Source organism: Leuresthes tenuis, unplaced genomic scaffold (assembly GCF_036924035.1).
Source record: "Leuresthes tenuis unplaced genomic scaffold, fLeuTen1.0.hap1 SCAF_9, whole genome shotgun sequence".
NCBI classification, from domain to species: Eukaryota; Metazoa; Chordata; class Actinopteri; order Atheriniformes; family Atherinopsidae; genus Leuresthes; species Leuresthes tenuis.
Window position 1 is genome coordinate 18,667,551 of NW_027325363.1, and position 16,981 is coordinate 18,684,531.

Genomic DNA, 16,981 nt, shown 5'->3' on the forward strand with positions numbered 1-16,981 from the left:
TGTTACATATACCATTATCACTAAAGGAGGCAGAGGAGTAACTAAACATCAGACACATGGAGCAAGTAAAAGCAGGAGATGGAGGGAGAGAACTGGTAGCCATGGTAGGCTAGAAAACCATCCTTCAAACTTTCATGGAATACTTGACTGTAGGCTTGACTTTCGGACTATGCCTCCTCTTCCTGATTGTGAACCAGCCAGCCTTGGGTCCCGGCTGTGTTTATGCATTTACATAAAGTGACTTACACTGGTAGGCAGTTAGGGTAAGGGGGTCTTGCCTGAAGACCCCCACTGGAGGTAGTACCTTTCATGCAGGTGATTTGAACCCAGGTCACCCACATGAAAGGTGTCAATCTTACAGAGAAACAGACCATCTAAAACAGCATGTTTTTAAGAGGATTTCTGACAACGGAACTAGCAAAGTACTTTACAGCTTCCACTTACTTCCACGTACTTTACAGCTGCCAATTATCTATGTTGCCCGTGTTGTTTGCTGACTATGGTCGTTGGTGTCTCTAATGCCATATTTCTATAGAGTATAGAGCTGCCTCTTAACAGGGTTTTGTCCTGTTTGGAAAATCTGTTTGAAACATGGACAGGTTGATGGTGAACCACAGGCTTGTCTTCCTGACTGTGTTTATGTTTATGTATTTACATAAAGCGAATTACACTGTTAGGTCTTGCCTGAAGACCCCTACTGGAGGTAGTACCTTCTATGCAGGGGATTTGAACCAAGGTCACCCACATGAAAGATAGCAATCTTACTGGACATAAACAGCATGTTTTTAAGAGGATTTCTGACAATAACTCAGGAAACTCTGCATCCAAATTGGGACGGATGCCGTCTCTGAGAAAGATTGCCAACAGAACTAGCAGAACTTTACAGCTTCCACCATGACTTTATTTGCTAAGTACATACCCAGTACAGTGCTCATGATTTTGAAGCCCTAGCTTCTAGGCAGTAATGACAGCATACGACTAAACAGTGCAACCACGAAGGGACTCGAACCCTCAATCTTCTGATCCGAAGTCAGACGCCTTGTCCATTAGGCCACGTGGTCCTGCTAAGGCTAACAGGGTTAGCTACGCTAGGTGCCTCCGCACCGACAAAAGGGACCTGGCTCGCTATCAGGTGGTTTTCAGCAATGACGAGGCGAATTTCCAAATCAGATAACCTCGCCTTCAAAACTTCAAAAAGACTATTTGTTACATGTACCATTATCACTAAAGGAGGCAGAGGAGTAACTAAACATCAGACACATGGAGCAAGTAAAAGCAGGAGATGGAGGGAGAGAACTGGTAGCCATGGTAGGCTAGAAAACCATCCTTCAAACTTTCATGGAATCCTTGACTGTAGGCTTGACTTTCGGACTATGCCTCCTCTTCCTGATTGTGAACCAGCCAGCCTTGGGTCCCGGCTGTGTTTATGCATTTACATAAAGTGACTTACACTGGTAGGCAGTTAGGGTAAGGGGGTCTTGCCTGAAGACCCCCACTGGAGGTAGTACCTTTCATGCAGGGGATTTGAACCCAGGTCACCCACATGAAAGGTGGCAATCTTACAGAGAAACAGACCATCTAAAACAGCATGTTTTTAAAAGGATTTCTGACAACGGAACTAGCAAAGTACTTTACAGCTTCCACTTACTTCCACGTACTTTACAGCTGCCAATTATCTATGTTGCCCGTGTTGTTTGCTGACTATGGTCGTTGGTGTCTCTAATGCCATATTTCTATAGAGTATAGAGCTGCCTCTTAACAGGGTTTTGTCCTGTTTGGAAAATTTTTTTGAAACATGGACAGGTTGATGGTGAACCACAAGCTTGACTTCCTCACTGTGTTTATGTTTATGTATTTACATAAAGCGAATTACACTGTTAGGTCTTACCTGAAGACCCCTACTGGAGGTAGTACCTTCTATGCAGGGGATTTGAACCAAGGTCACTCACATGAAAGATGGCACTCTTACTGGACTTAAACAGCATGTTTTTAAGAGGATTTCTGACAATAACTCAGGAAACTCTGCATCCAAATTGGGACGGATGCCGTCTCTGAGAAAGATTGCCAACAGAACTTGCAGAACTTTACAGGTTCCACCATGACTTTATTTGCTAAGTACATACCCAGTACAGTGCTCATGATTTTGAAGCCCTAGCTTCTAGGCAGTAATGACAGCATACGACTAAACAGTGCAACCACGAAGGGACTCGAACCCTCAATCTTCTGATCCGAAGTCAGACGCCTTGTCCATTAGGCCACGTGGTCCTGCTAAGGCTAACAGGGTTAGCTACGCTAGGTGCCTCCGCACCGACAAAAGGGACCTGGCTCGCTATCAGGTGGTTTTCAGCAATGACGAGGCGAGTTTCCAAATTAGATAACCTCGCCTTCAAAACTTCAAAAAGACTATTTGTTACATATACCATTATCACTAAAGGAGGCAGAGGAGTAACTAAACATCAGACACATGGAGCAAGTAAAAGCAGGAGATGGAGGGAGAGAACTGGTAGCCATGGTAGGCTAGAAAACCATCCTTCAAACTTTCATGGAATACTTGACTGTAGGCTTGACTTTCGGACTATGCCTCCTCTTCCTGATTGTGAACCAGCCAGCCTTGGGTCCCGGCTGTGTTTATGCATTTACATAAAGTGACTTACACTGGTAGGCAGTTAGGGTAAGGGGGTCTTGCCTGAAGACCCCCACTGGAGGTAGTACCTTTCATGCAGGTGATTTGAACCCAGGTCACCCACATGAAAGGTGTCAATCTTACAGAGAAACAGACCATCTAAAACAGCATGTTTTTAAGAGGATTTCTGACAACGGAACTAGCAAAGTACTTTACAGCTTCCACTTACTTCCACGTACTTTACAGCTGCCAATTATCTATGTTGCCCGTGTTGTTTGCTGACTATGGTCGTTGGTGTCTCTAATGCCATATTTCTATAGAGTATAGAGCTGCCTCTTAACAGGGTTTTGTCCTGTTTGGAAAATCTGTTTGAAACATGGACAGGTTGATGGTGAACCACAGGCTTGTCTTCCTGACTGTGTTTATGTTTATGTATTTACATAAAGCGAATTACACTGTTAGGTCTTGCCTGAAGACCCCTACTGGAGGTAGTACCTTCTATGCAGGGGATTTGAACCAAGGTCACCCACATGAAAGATAGCAATCTTACTGGACATAAACAGCATGTTTTTAAGAGGATTTCTGACAATAACTCAGGAAACTCTGCATCCAAATTGGGACGGATGCCGTCTCTGAGAAAGATTGCCAACAGAACTAGCAGAACTTTACAGCTTCCACCATGACTTTATTTGCTAAGTACATACCCAGTACAGTGCTCATGATTTTGAAGCCCTAGCTTCTAGGCAGTAATGACAGCATACGACTAAACAGTGCAACCACGAAGGGACTCGAACCCTCAATCTTCTGATCCGAAGTCAGACGCCTTGTCCATTAGGCCACGTGGTCCTGCTAAGGCTAACAGGGTTAGCTACGCTAGGTGCCTCCGCACCGACAAAAGGGACCTGGCTCGCTATCAGGTGGTTTTCAGCAATGACGAGGCGAGTTTCCAAATTAGATAACCTCGCCTTCAAAACTTCAAAAAGACTATTTGTTACATATACCATTATCACTAAAGGAGGCAGAGGAGTAACTAAACATCAGACACATGGAGCAAGTAAAAGCAGGAGATGGAGGGAGAGAACTGGTAGCCATGGTAGGCTAGAAAACCATCCTTCAAACTTTCATGGAATACTTGACTGTAGGCTTGACTTTCGGACTATGCCTCCTCTTCCTGATTGTGAACCAGCCAGCCTTGGGTCCCGGCTGTGTTTATGCATTTACATAAAGTGACTTACACTGGTAGGCAGTTAGGGTAAGGGGGTCTTGCCTGAAGACCCCCACTGGAGGTAGTACCTTTCATGCAGGTGATTTGAACCCAGGTCACCCACATGAAAGGTGTCAATCTTACAGAGAAACAGACCATCTAAAACAGCATGTTTTTAAGAGGATTTCTGACAACGGAACTAGCAAAGTACTTTACAGCTTCCACTTACTTCCACGTACTTTACAGCTGCCAATTATCTATGTTGCCCGTGTTGTTTGCTGACTATGGTCGTTGGTGTCTCTAATGCCATATTTCTATAGAGTATAGAGCTGCCTCTTAACAGGGTTTTGTCCTGTTTGGAAAATCTGTTTGAAACATGGACAGGTTGATGGTGAACCACAGGCTTGTCTTCCTGACTGTGTTTATGTTTATGTATTTACATAAAGCGAATTACACTGTTAGGTCTTGCCTGAAGACCCCTACTGGAGGTAGTACCTTCTATGCAGGGGATTTGAACCAAGGTCACCCACATGAAAGATAGCAATCTTACTGGACATAAACAGCATGTTTTTAAGAGGATTTCTGACAATAACTCAGGAAACTCTGCATCCAAATTGGGACGGATGCCGTCTCTGAGAAAGATTGCCAACAGAACTAGCAGAACTTTACAGCTTCCACCATGACTTTATTTGCTAAGTACATACCCAGTACAGTGCTCATGATTTTGAAGCCCTAGCTTCTAGGCAGTAATGACAGCATACGACTAAACAGTGCAACCACGAAGGGACTCGAACCCTCAATCTTCTGATCCGAAGTCAGACGCCTTGTCCATTAGGCCACGTGGTCCTGCTAAGGATAACAGGGTTAGCTACGCTAGGTGCCTCTGCACCGACAAAAGGGACCTGGCTCGCTATCAGGTGGTTTTCAGCAATGACGAGGCGAATTTCCAAATCAGATAACCTCGCCTTCAAAACTTCAAAAAGACTATTTGTTACATGTACCATTATCACTAAAGGAGGCAGAGGAGTAACTAAACATCAGACACATGGAGCAAGTAAAAGCAGGAGATGGAGGGAGAGAACTGGTAGCCATGGTAGGCTAGAAAACCATCCTTCAAACTTTCATGGAATACTTGACTGTAGGCTTGACTTTCGGACTATGCCTCCTCTTCCTGATTGTGAACCAGCCAGCCTTGGGTCCCGGCTGTGTTTATGCATTTACATAAAGTGACTTACACTGGTAGGCAGTTAGGGTAAGGGGGTCTTGCCTGAAGACCCCCACTGGAGGTAGTACCTTTCATGCAGGTGATTTGAACCCAGGTCACCCACATGAAAGGTGTCAATCTTACAGAGAAACAGACCATCTAAAACAGCATGTTTTTAAGAGGATTTCTGACAACGGAACTAGCAAAGTACTTTACAGCTTCCACTTACTTCCACGTACTTTACAGCTGCCAATTATCTATGTTGCCCGTGTTGTTTGCTGACTATGGTCGTTGGTGTCTCTAATGCCATATTTCTATAGAGTATAGAGCTGCCTCTTAACAGGGTTTTGTCCTGTTTGGAAAATCTGTTTGAAACATGGACAGGTTGATGGTGAACCACAGGCTTGTCTTCCTGACTGTGTTTATGTTTATGTATTTACATAAAGCGAATTACACTGTTAGGTCTTGCCTGAAGACCCCTACTGGAGGTAGTACCTTCTATGCAGGGGATTTGAACCAAGGTCACCCACATGAAAGATAGCAATCTTACTGGACATAAACAGCATGTTTTTAAGAGGATTTCTGACAATAACTCAGGAAACTCTGCATCCAAATTGGGACGGATGCCGTCTCTGAGAAAGATTGCCAACAGAACTAGCAGAACTTTACAGCTTCCACCATGACTTTATTTGCTAAGTACATACCCAGTACAGTGCTCATGATTTTGAAGCCCTAGCTTCTAGGCAGTAATGACAGCATACGACTAAACAGTGCAACCACGAAGGGACTCGAACCCTCAATCTTCTGATCCGAAGTCAGACGCCTTGTCCATTAGGCCACTTGGTCCTGCTAAGGCTAACAGGGTTAGCTACGCTAGGTGCCTCCGCACCGACAAAAGGGACCTGGCTCGCTATCAGGTGGTTTTCAGCAATGACGAGGCGAGTTTCCAAATTAGATAACCTCGCCTTCAAAACTTCAAAAAGACTATTTGTTACATATACCATTATCACTAAAGGAGGCAGAGGAGTAACTAAACATCAGACACATGGAGCAAGTAAAAGCAGGAGATGGAGGGAGAGAACTGGTAGCCATGGTAGGCTAGAAAACCATCCTTCAAACTTTCATGGAATACTTGACTGTAGGCTTGACTTTCGGACTATGCCTCCTCTTCCTGATTGTGAACCAGCCAGCCTTGGGTCCCGGCTGTGTTTATGCATTTACATAAAGTGACTTACACTGGTAGGCAGTTAGGGTAAGGGGGTCTTGCCTGAAGACCCCCACTGGAGGTAGTACCTTTCATGCAGGTGATTTGAACCCAGGTCACCCACATGAAAGGTGTCAATCTTACAGAGAAACAGACCATCTAAAACAGCATGTTTTTAAGAGGATTTCTGACAACGGAACTAGCAAAGTACTTTACAGCTTCCACTTACTTCCACGTACTTTACAGCTGCCAATTATCTATGTTGCCCGTGTTGTTTGCTGACTATGGTCGTTGGTGTCTCTAATGCCATATTTCTATAGAGTATAGAGCTGCCTCTTAACAGGGTTTTGTCCTGTTTGGAAAATCTGTTTGAAACATGGACAGGTTGATGGTGAACCACAGGCTTGTCTTCCTGACTGTGTTTATGTTTATGTATTTACATAAAGCGAATTACACTGTTAGGTCTTGCCTGAAGACCCCTACTGGAGGTAGTACCTTCTATGCAGGGGATTTGAACCAAGGTCACCCACATGAAAGATAGCAATCTTACTGGACATAAACAGCATGTTTTTAAGAGGATTTCTGACAATAACTCAGGAAACTCTGCATCCAAATTGGGACGGATGCCGTCTCTGAGAAAGATTGCCAACAGAACTAGCAGAACTTTACAGCTTCCACCATGACTTTATTTGCTAAGTACATACCCAGTACAGTGCTCATGATTTTGAAGCCCTAGCTTCTAGGCAGTAATGACAGCATACGACTAAACAGTGCAACCACGAAGGGACTCGAACCCTCAATCTTCTGATCCGAAGTCAGACGCCTTGTCCATTAGGCCACGTGGTCCTGCTAAGGCTAACAGGGTTAGCTACGCTAGGTGCCTCCGCACCGACAAAAGGGACCTGGCTCGCTATCAGGTGGTTTTCAGCAATGACGAGGCGAATTTCCAAATCAGATAACCTCGCCTTCAAAACTTCAAAAAGACTATTTGTTACATGTACCATTATCACTAAAGGAGGCAGAGGAGTAACTAAACATCAGACACATGGAGCAAGTAAAAGCAGGAGATGGAGGGAGAGAACTGGTAGCCATGGTAGGCTAGAAAACCATCCTTCAAACTTTCATGGAATCCTTGACTGTAGGCTTGACTTTCGGACTATGCCTCCTCTTCCTGATTGTGAACCAGCCAGCCTTGGGTCCCGGCTGTGTTTATGCATTTACATAAAGTGACTTACACTGGTAGGCAGTTAGGGTAAGGGGGTCTTGCCTGAAGACCCCCACTGGAGGTAGTACCTTTCATGCAGGTGATTTGAACCCAGGTCACCCACATGAAAGGTGTCAATCTTACAGAGAAACAGACCATCTAAAACAGCATGTTTTTAAGAGGATTTCTGACAACGGAACTAGCAAAGTACTTTACAGCTTCCACTTACTTCCACGTACTTTACAGCTGCCAATTATCTATGTTGCCCGTGTTGTTTGCTGACTATGGTCGTTGGTGTCTCTAATGCCATATTTCTATAGAGTATAGAGCTGCCTCTTAACAGGGTTTTGTCCTGTTTGGAAAATCTGTTTGAAACATGGACAGGTTGATGGTGAACCACAGGCTTGTCTTCCTGACTGTGTTTATGTTTATGTATTTACATAAAGCGAATTACACTGTTAGGTCTTGCCTGAAGACCCCTACTGGAGGTAGTACCTTCTATGCAGGGGATTTGAACCAAGGTCACCCACATGAAAGATAGCAATCTTACTGGACATAAACAGCATGTTTTTAAGGGGATTTCTGACAATAACTCAGGAAACTCTGCATCCAAATTGGGACGGATGCCGTCTCTGAGAAAGATTGCCAACAGAACTAGCAGAACTTTACAGCTTCCACCACTACGCTAGGTGCCTCCGCACCGACAAAAGGGACCTGGCTCGCTCACAGGTGGTTTTCAGCAACGACGAGGCGAATTTCCAAATCAGATAACCTCGCCTTCAAAACTTCAAAAAGACTATTTGTTACATGTACCATTATCACTAAAGGAGGCAGAGGAGTAACTAAACATCAGACACATGGAGCAAGTAAAAGCAGGAGATGGAGGGAGAGAACTGGTAGCCATGGTAGGCTAGAAAACCATCCTTCAAACTTTCATGGAATCCTTGACTGTAGGCTTGACTTTCGGACTATGCCTCCTCTTCCTGATTGTGAACCAGCCAGCCTTGGGTCCCGGCTGTGTTTATGCATTTACATAAAGTGACTTACACTGGTAGGCAGTTAGGGTAAGGGGGTCTTGCCTGAAGACCCCCACTGGAGGTAGTACCTTTCATGCAGGTGATTTGAACCCAGGTCACCCACATGAAAGGTGGCAATCTTACAGAGAAACAGACCATCTAAAACAGCATGTTTTTAAGAGGATTTCTGACAACGGAACTAGCAAAGTACTTTACAGCTTCCACTTACTTCCACGTACTTTACAGCTGCCAATTATCTATGTTGCCCGTGTTGTTTGCTGACTATGGTCGTTGGTGTCTCTAATGCCATATTTCTATAGAGTATAGAGCTGCCTCTTAACAGGGTTTTGTCCTGTTTGGAAAATCTGTTTGAAACATGGACAGGTTGATGGTGAACCACAGGCTTGTCTTCCTGACTGTGTTTATGTTTATGTATTTACATAAAGCGAATTACACTGTTAGGTCTTGCCTGAAGACCCCTACTGGAGGTAGTACCTTCTATGCAGGGGATTTGAACCAAGGTCACCCACATGAAAGATAGCAATCTTACTGGACATAAACAGCATGTTTTTAAGAGGATTTCTGACAATAACTCAGGAAACTCTGCATCCAAATTGGGACGGATGCCGTCTCTGAGAAAGATTGCCAACAGAACTAGCAGAACTTTACAGCTTCCACCATGACTTTATTTGCTAAGTACATACCCAGTACAGTGCTCATGATTTTGAAGACCTAGCTTCTAGGCAGTAATGACAGCATACGACTAAACAGTGCAACCACGAAGGGACTCGAACCCTCAATGTTCTGATCCGAAGTCAGACGCCTAAGGCTAACAGGGTTAGCTACGCTAGGTGCCTCCGCACCGACAAAAGGGACCTGGCTCGCTATCAGGTGGTTTTCAGCAATGACGAGGCGAGTTTCCAAATTAGATAATCTCGCCTTCAAAACTTCAAAAAGACTATTTGTTACATATACCATTATCACTAAAGGAGGCAGAGGAGTAACTAAACATCAGACACATGGAGCAAGTAAAAGCAGGAGATGGAGGGAGAGAACTGGTAGCCATGGTAGGCTAGAAAACCATCCTTCAAACTTTCATGGAATCCTTGACTGTAGGCTTGACTTTCGGACTATGCCTCCTCTTCCTGATTGTGAACCAGCCAGCCTTGGGTCCCGGCTGTGTTTATGCATTTACATAAAGTGACTTACACTGGTAGGCAGTTAGGGTAAGGGGGTCTTGCCTGAAGACCCCCACTGGAGGTAGTACCTTTCATGCAGGTGATTTGAACCCAGGTCACCCACATGAAAGGTGGCAATCTTACAGAGAAACAGACCATCTAAAACAGCATGTTTTTAAGAGGATTTCTGACAAGGGAACTAGCAAAGTACTTTACAGCTTCCACTTACTTCCACGTACTTTACAGCTGCCAATTATCTATGTTGCCCGTGTTGTTTGCTGACTATGGTCGTTGGTGTCTCTAATGCCATATTTCTATAGAGTATAGAGCTGCCTCTTAACAGGGTTTTGTCCTGTTTGGAAAATCTGTTTGAAACATGGACAGGTTGATGGTGAACCACAGGCTTGTCTTCCTGACTGTGTTTATGTTTATGTATTTACATAAAGCGAATTACACTGTTAGGTCTTGCCTGAAGACCCCTACTGGAGGTAGTACCTTCTATGCAGGGGATTTGAACCAAGGTCACCCACATGAAAGATAGCAATCTTACTGGACATAAACAGCATGTTTTTAAGGGGATTTCTGACAATAACTCAGGAAACTCTGCATCCAAATTGGGACGGATGCCGTCTCTGAGAAAGATTGCCAACAGAACTAGCAGAACTTTACAGCTTCCACCACTACGCTAGGTGCCTCCGCACCGACAAAAGGGACCTGGCTCGCTCACAGGTGGTTTTCAGCAACGACGAGGCGAATTTCCAAATCAGATAACCTCGCCTTCAAAACTTCAAAAAGACTATTTGTTACATGTACCATTATCACTAAAGGAGGCAGAGGAGTAACTAAACATCAGACACATGGAGCAAGTAAAAGCAGGAGATGGAGGGAGAGAACTGGTAGCCATGGTAGGCTAGAAAACCATCCTTCAAACTTTCATGGAATCCTTGACTGTAGGCTTGACTTTCGGACTATGCCTCCTCTTCCTGATTGTGAACCAGCCAGCCTTGGGTCCCGGCTGTGTTTATGCATTTACATAAAGTGACTTACACTGGTAGGCAGTTAGGGTAAGGGGGTCTTGCCTGAAGACCCCCACTGGAGGTAGTACCTTTCATGCAGGTGATTTGAACCCAGGTCACCCACATGAAAGGTGGCAATCTTACAGAGAAACAGACCATCTAAAACAGCATGTTTTTAAGAGGATTTCTGACAACGGAACTAGCAAAGTACTTTACAGCTTCCACTTACTTCCACGTACTTTACAGCTGCCAATTATCTATGTTGCCCGTGTTGTTTGCTGACTATGGTCGTTGGTGTCTCTAATGCCATATTTCTATAGAGTATAGAGCTGCCTCTTAACAGGGTTTTGTCCTGTTTGGAAAATCTATTTGAAACATGGACAGGTTGATGGTGAACCACAGGCTTGTCTTCCTGACTGTGTTTATGTTTATGTATTTACATAAAGCGAATTACACTGTTAGGTCTTACCTGAAGACCCCTACTGGAGGTAGTACCTTCTATGCAGGGGATTTGAACCAAGGTCACCCACATGAAAGATAGCAATCTTACTGGACATAAACAGCATGTTTTTAAGAGGATTTCTGACAATAACTGAGGAAACTCTGCATCTAAATTGGGACGGATGCCGTCTCTGAGAAAGATTGCCAACAGAACTAGCAGAACTTTACAGCTTCCACCATGACTTTATTTGCTAAGTACATACCCAGTACAGTGCTCATGATTTTGAAGCCCTAGCTTCTAGGCAGTAATGACAGCATACGACTAAACAGTGCAACCACGAAGGGACTCGAACCCTCAATTTTCTGATCCGAAGTCAGACGCCTTGTCCATTAGGCCACGTGGTCCTGCTAAGGCTAACAGGGTTAGCTACGCTAGGTGCCTCCGCACCGACAAAAGGGACCTTGCTTGCTATCAGGTGGTTTTCAGCAATGACGAGGCGAGTTTCCAAATTAGATAACCTCGCCTTCAAAACTTCAAAAAGACTATTTGTTACATGTACCATTATCACTAAAGGAGGCAGAGGAGTAACTAAACATCAGACACATGGAGCAAGTAAAAGCAGGAGATGGAGGGAGAGAACTGGTAGCCATGGTAGGCTAGAAAACCATCCTTCAAACTTTCATGGAATCCTTGACTGTAGGCTTGACTTTCGGACTATGCCTCCTCTTCCTGATTGTGAACCAGCCAGCCTTGGGTCCCGGCTGTGTTTATGCATTTACATAAAGTGACTTACACTGGTAGGCAGTTAGGGTAAGGGGGTCTTGCCTGAAGACCCCCACTGGAGGTAGTACCTTTCATGCAGGGGATTTGAACCCAGGTCACCCACATGAAAGGTGGCAATCTTACAGAGAAACAGACCATCTAAAACAGCATGTTTTAAAGAGGATTTCTGACAACAGAACTAGGAAAGTACTTTACAGCTTCCACTTACTTCCACGTACTTTACAGCTGCCAATTATCTATGTTGCCCGTGTTGTTTGCTGACTATGGTCGTTGGTGTCTCTAATGCCATATTTCTATAGAGTATAGAGCTGCCTCTTAACAGGGTTTTGTCCTGTTTGGAAAATCTATTTGAAACATGGACAGGTTGATGGTGAACCACAGGCTTGACTTCCTGACTGTGTTTATGTTTATGTATTTACATAAAGCCAATTACACTGTTAGGTCTTGCCTGAAGACCCCTACTGGAGGTAGTACCTTCTATGCAGGGGATTTGAACCAAGGTCACTCACATGAAAGATGGCACTCTTACTGGACTTAAACAGCATGTTTTTAAGAGGATTTCTGACAATAACTCAGGAAACTCTGCATCCAAATTGGGACGGATGCCGTCTCTGAGAAAGATTGCCAACAGAACTAGCAGAACTTTACAGCTTCCACCATGACTTTATTTGCTAAGTACATACCCAGTACAGTGCTCATGATTTTGAAGCCCTAGCTTCTAGGTAGTAATGACAGCATACGACTAAACAGTGCAACCACGAAGGGACTCGAACCCTCAATCTTCTGATCCGAAGTCAGACGCCTTGTCCATTAGGCCACGTGGTCCTGCTAAGGCTAACAGGGTTAGCTACGCTAGGTGCCTCCGCACCGACAAAAGGGACCTGGCTTGCTATCAGGTGGTTTTCAGCAATGACGAGGCGAGTTTCCAAATTAGATAACCTCGCCTTCAAAACTTCAAAAAGACTATTTGTTACATGTACCATTATCACTAAAGGAGGCAGAGGAGTAACTAAACATCAGACACATGGAGCAAGTAAAAGCAGGAGATGGAGGGAGAGAACTGGTAGCCATGGTAGGCTAGAAAACCATCCTTCAAACTTTCATGGAATCCTTGACTGTAGGCTTGACTTTCGGACTATGCCTCCTCTTCCTGATTGTGAACCAGCCAGCCTTGGGTCCCGGCTGTGTTTATGCATTTACATAAAGTGACTTACACTGGTAGGCAGTTAGGGTAAGGGGGTCTTGCCTGAAGACCCCCACTGGAGGTAGTACCTTTCATGCAGGTGATTTGAACCCAGGTCACCCACATGAAAGGTGGCAATCTTACAGAGAAACAGACCATCTAAAACAGCATGTTTTTAAGAGGATTTCTGACAACAGAACTAGGAAAGTACTTTACAGCTTCCAGGGGATTTGAACCCAGGTCACCCATATGAAAGGTGGCAATCTTACAGAGAAACAGACCATCTGAAACAGCATGTTTTTAAGAGGATTTCTGTCAACGGAACTAGCAAAGTACTTTACAGCTTCCACTTACTTCCACGTACTTTACAGCTGCCAATTATCTATGTTGCCCGTGTTGTTTGCTGACTATGGTCGTTGGTATCTCTAATGCCATATTTCTATAGAGTATAGAGCTGCCTCTTAACAGGGTTTTGTCCTGTTTGGAAAATCTATTTGAAACATGGACAGGTTGATGGTGAACCACAGGCTTGACTTCCTGACTGTGTTTATGTTTATGTATTTACATAAAGCCAATTACACTGTTAGGTCTTGCCTGAAGACCCCTACTGGAGGTAGTACCTTCTATGCAGGGGATTTGAACCAAGGTCACTCACATGAAAGATGGCACTCTTACTGGACTTAAACAGCATGTTTTTAAGAGGATTTCTGACAATAACTGAGGAAACTCTGCATCTAAATTGGGACGGATGCCGTCTCTGAGAAAGATTGCCAACAGAACTAGCAGAACTTTACAGCTTCCACCATGACTTTATTTGCTAAGTACATACCCAGTACAGTGCTCATGATTTTGAAGCCCTAGCTTCTAGGCAGTAATGACAGCATACGACTAAACAGTGCAACCACGAAGGGACTCGAACCCTCAATCTTCTGATCCGAAGTCAGACGCCTTGTCCATTAGGCCACGTGGTCCTGCTAAGGCTAACAGGGTTAGCTACGCTAGGTGCCTCCGCACCGACAAAAGGGACCTGGCTTGCTATCAGGTGGTTTTCAGCAATGACGAGGCGAGTTTCCAAATTAGATAACCTCGCCTTCAAAACTTCAAAAAGACTATTTGTTACATATACCATTATCACTAAAGGAGGCAGAGGAGTAACTAAACATCAGACACATGGAGCAAGTAAAAGCAGGAGATGGAGGGAGAGAACTGGTAGCCATGGTAGGCTAGAAAACCATCCTTCAAACTTTCATGGAATCCTTGACTGTAGGCTTGACTTTCGGACTATGCCTCCTCTTCCTGATTGTGAACCAGCCAGCCTTGGGTCCCGGCTGTGTTTATGCATTTACATAAAGTGACTTACACTGGTAGGCAGTTAGGGTAAGGGGGTCTTGCCTGAAGACCCCCACTGGAGGTAGTACCTTTCATGCAGGTGATTTGAACCCAGGTCACCCACATGAAAGGTGGCAATCTTACAGAGAAACAGACCATCTAAAACAGCATGTTTTTAAGAGGATTTCTGACAACGGAACTAGCAAAGTACTTTACAGCTTCCACTTACTTCCACGTACTTTACAGCTGCCAATTATCTATGTTGCCCGTGTTGTTTGCTGACTATGGTCGTTGGTGTCTCTAATGCCATATTTCTATAGAGTATAGAGCTGCCTCTTAACAGGGTTTTGTCCTGTTTGGAAAATCTATTTGAAACATGGACAGGTTGATGGTGAACCACAGGCTTGTCTTCCTGACTGTGTTTATGTTTATGTATTTACATAAAGCGAATTACACTGTTAGGTCTTACCTGAAGACCCCTACTGGAGGTAGTACCTTCTATGCAGGGGATTTGAACCAAGGTCACCCACATGAAAGATAGCAATCTTACTGGACATAAACAGCATGTTTTTAAGAGGATTTCTGACAATAACTGAGGAAACTCTGCATCTAAATTGGGACGGATGCCGTCTCTGAGAAAGATTGCCAACAGAACTAGCAGAACTTTACAGCTTCCACCATGACTTTATTTGCTAAGTACATACCCAGTACAGTGCTCATGATTTTGAAGCCCTAGCTTCTAGGCAGTAATGACAGCATACGACTAAACAGTGCAACCACGAAGGGACTCGAACCCTCAATTTTCTGATCCGAAGTCAGACGCCTTGTCCATTAGGCCACGTGGTCCTGCTAAGGCTAACAGGGTTAGCTACGCTAGGTGCCTCCGCACCGACAAAAGGGACCTTGCTTGCTATCAGGTGGTTTTCAGCAATGACGAGGCGAGTTTCCAAATTAGATAACCTCGCCTTCAAAACTTCAAAAAGACTATTTGTTACATGTACCATTATCACTAAAGGAGGCAGAGGAGTAACTAAACATCAGACACATGGAGCAAGTAAAAGCAGGAGATGGAGGGAGAGAACTGGTAGCCATGGTAGGCTAGAAAACCATCCTTCAAACTTTCATGGAATCCTTGACTGTAGGCTTGACTTTCGGACTATGCCTCCTCTTCCTGATTGTGAACCAGCCAGCCTTGGGTCCCGGCTGTGTTTATGCATTTACATAAAGTGACTTACACTGGTAGGCAGTTAGGGTAAGGGGGTCTTGCCTGAAGACCCCCACTGGAGGTAGTACCTTTCATGCAGGGGATTTGAACCCAGGTCACCCACATGAAAGGTGGCAATCTTACAGAGAAACAGACCATCTAAAACAGCATGTTTTAAAGAGGATTTCTGACAACAGAACTAGGAAAGTACTTTACAGCTTCCACTTACTTCCACGTACTTTACAGCTGCCAATTATCTATGTTGCCCGTGTTGTTTGCTGACTATGGTCGTTGGTGTCTCTAATGCCATATTTCTATAGAGTATAGAGCTGCCTCTTAACAGGGTTTTGTCCTGTTTGGAAAATCTATTTGAAACATGGACAGGTTGATGGTGAACCACAGGCTTGACTTCCTGACTGTGTTTATGTTTATGTATTTACATAAAGCCAATTACACTGTTAGGTCTTGCCTGAAGACCCCTACTGGAGGTAGTACCTTCTATGCAGGGGATTTGAACCAAGGTCACTCACATGAAAGATGGCACTCTTAATGGACTTAAACAGCATGTTTTTAAGAGGATTTCTGACAATAACTCAGGAAACTCTGCATCCAAATTGGGACGGATGCCGTCTCTGAGAAAGATTGCCAACAGAACTAGCAGAACTTTACAGCTTCCACCATGACTTTATTTGCTAAGTACATACCCAGTACAGTGCTCATGATTTTGAAGCCCTAGCTTCTAGGTAGTAATGACAGCATACGACTAAACAGTGCAACCACGAAGGGACTCGAACCCTCAATCTTCTGATCCGAAGTCAGACGCCTTGTCCATTAGGCCACGTGGTCCTGCTAAGGCTAACAGGGTTAGCTACGCTAGGTGCCTCCGCACCGACAAAAGGGACCTGGCTTGCTATCAGGTGGTTTTCAGCAATGACGAGGCGAGTTTCCAAATTAGATAACCTCGCCTTCAAAACTTCAAAAAGACTATTTGTTACATGTACCATTATCACTAAAGGAGGCAGAGGAGTAACTAAACATCAGACACATGGAGCAAGTAAAAGCAGGAGATGGAGGGAGAGAACTGGTAGCCATGGTAGGCTAGAAAACCATCCTTCAAACTTTCATGGAATCCTTGACTGTAGGCTTGACTTTCGGACTATGCCTCCTCTTCCTGATTGTGAACCAGCCAGCCTTGGGTCCCGGCTGTGTTTATGCATTTACATAAAGTGACTTACACTGGTAGGCAGTTAGGGTAAGGGGGTCTTGCCTGAAGACCCCCACTGGAGGTAGTACCTTTCATGCAGGTGATTTGAACCCAGGTCACCCACATGAAAGGTGGCAATCTTACAGAGAAACAGACCATCTAAAACAGCATGTTTTTAAGAGGATTT

The 16,981-nt window shown here is 44.5% G+C and overlaps 1 protein-coding gene and 11 non-coding genes across 13 annotated transcripts in view; 1 reads left to right on the forward strand and 11 right to left on the reverse strand.

Annotated features, from left to right (window-relative positions):
• The window catches only part of sphkap (SPHK1 interactor, AKAP domain containing), a 133,502-nt gene that overhangs the window by 52,352 nt on the left and 64,169 nt on the right, over positions 1-16,981 (forward strand). The window lies entirely within an intron of this gene.
• On the reverse strand, positions 989-1,061 carry trnar-ucg (transfer RNA arginine (anticodon UCG)). The gene has a single exon. It is a non-coding gene; the product is annotated as a tRNA-Arg (tRNA).
• On the reverse strand, positions 2,193-2,265 carry trnar-ucg (transfer RNA arginine (anticodon UCG)). Its single transcript has one exon. It is a non-coding gene; the product is annotated as a tRNA-Arg (tRNA).
• trnar-ucg (transfer RNA arginine (anticodon UCG)) lies at positions 3,397-3,469 on the reverse strand. Its single transcript has one exon. It is a non-coding gene; the product is annotated as a tRNA-Arg (tRNA).
• Positions 4,601-4,673, reverse strand: trnar-ucg (transfer RNA arginine (anticodon UCG)). The gene has a single exon. It is a non-coding gene; the product is annotated as a tRNA-Arg (tRNA).
• trnar-ucg (transfer RNA arginine (anticodon UCG)) lies at positions 5,805-5,877 on the reverse strand. The gene has a single exon. It is a non-coding gene; the product is annotated as a tRNA-Arg (tRNA).
• On the reverse strand, positions 7,009-7,081 carry trnar-ucg (transfer RNA arginine (anticodon UCG)). The gene has a single exon. It is a non-coding gene; the product is annotated as a tRNA-Arg (tRNA).
• trnar-ucg (transfer RNA arginine (anticodon UCG)) lies at positions 11,423-11,495 on the reverse strand. Its single transcript has one exon. It is a non-coding gene; the product is annotated as a tRNA-Arg (tRNA).
• Positions 12,627-12,699, reverse strand: trnar-ucg (transfer RNA arginine (anticodon UCG)). The gene has a single exon. It is a non-coding gene; the product is annotated as a tRNA-Arg (tRNA).
• Positions 13,956-14,028, reverse strand: trnar-ucg (transfer RNA arginine (anticodon UCG)). The gene has a single exon. It is a non-coding gene; the product is annotated as a tRNA-Arg (tRNA).
• On the reverse strand, positions 15,160-15,232 carry trnar-ucg (transfer RNA arginine (anticodon UCG)). The gene has a single exon. It is a non-coding gene; the product is annotated as a tRNA-Arg (tRNA).
• Positions 16,364-16,436, reverse strand: trnar-ucg (transfer RNA arginine (anticodon UCG)). The gene has a single exon. It is a non-coding gene; the product is annotated as a tRNA-Arg (tRNA).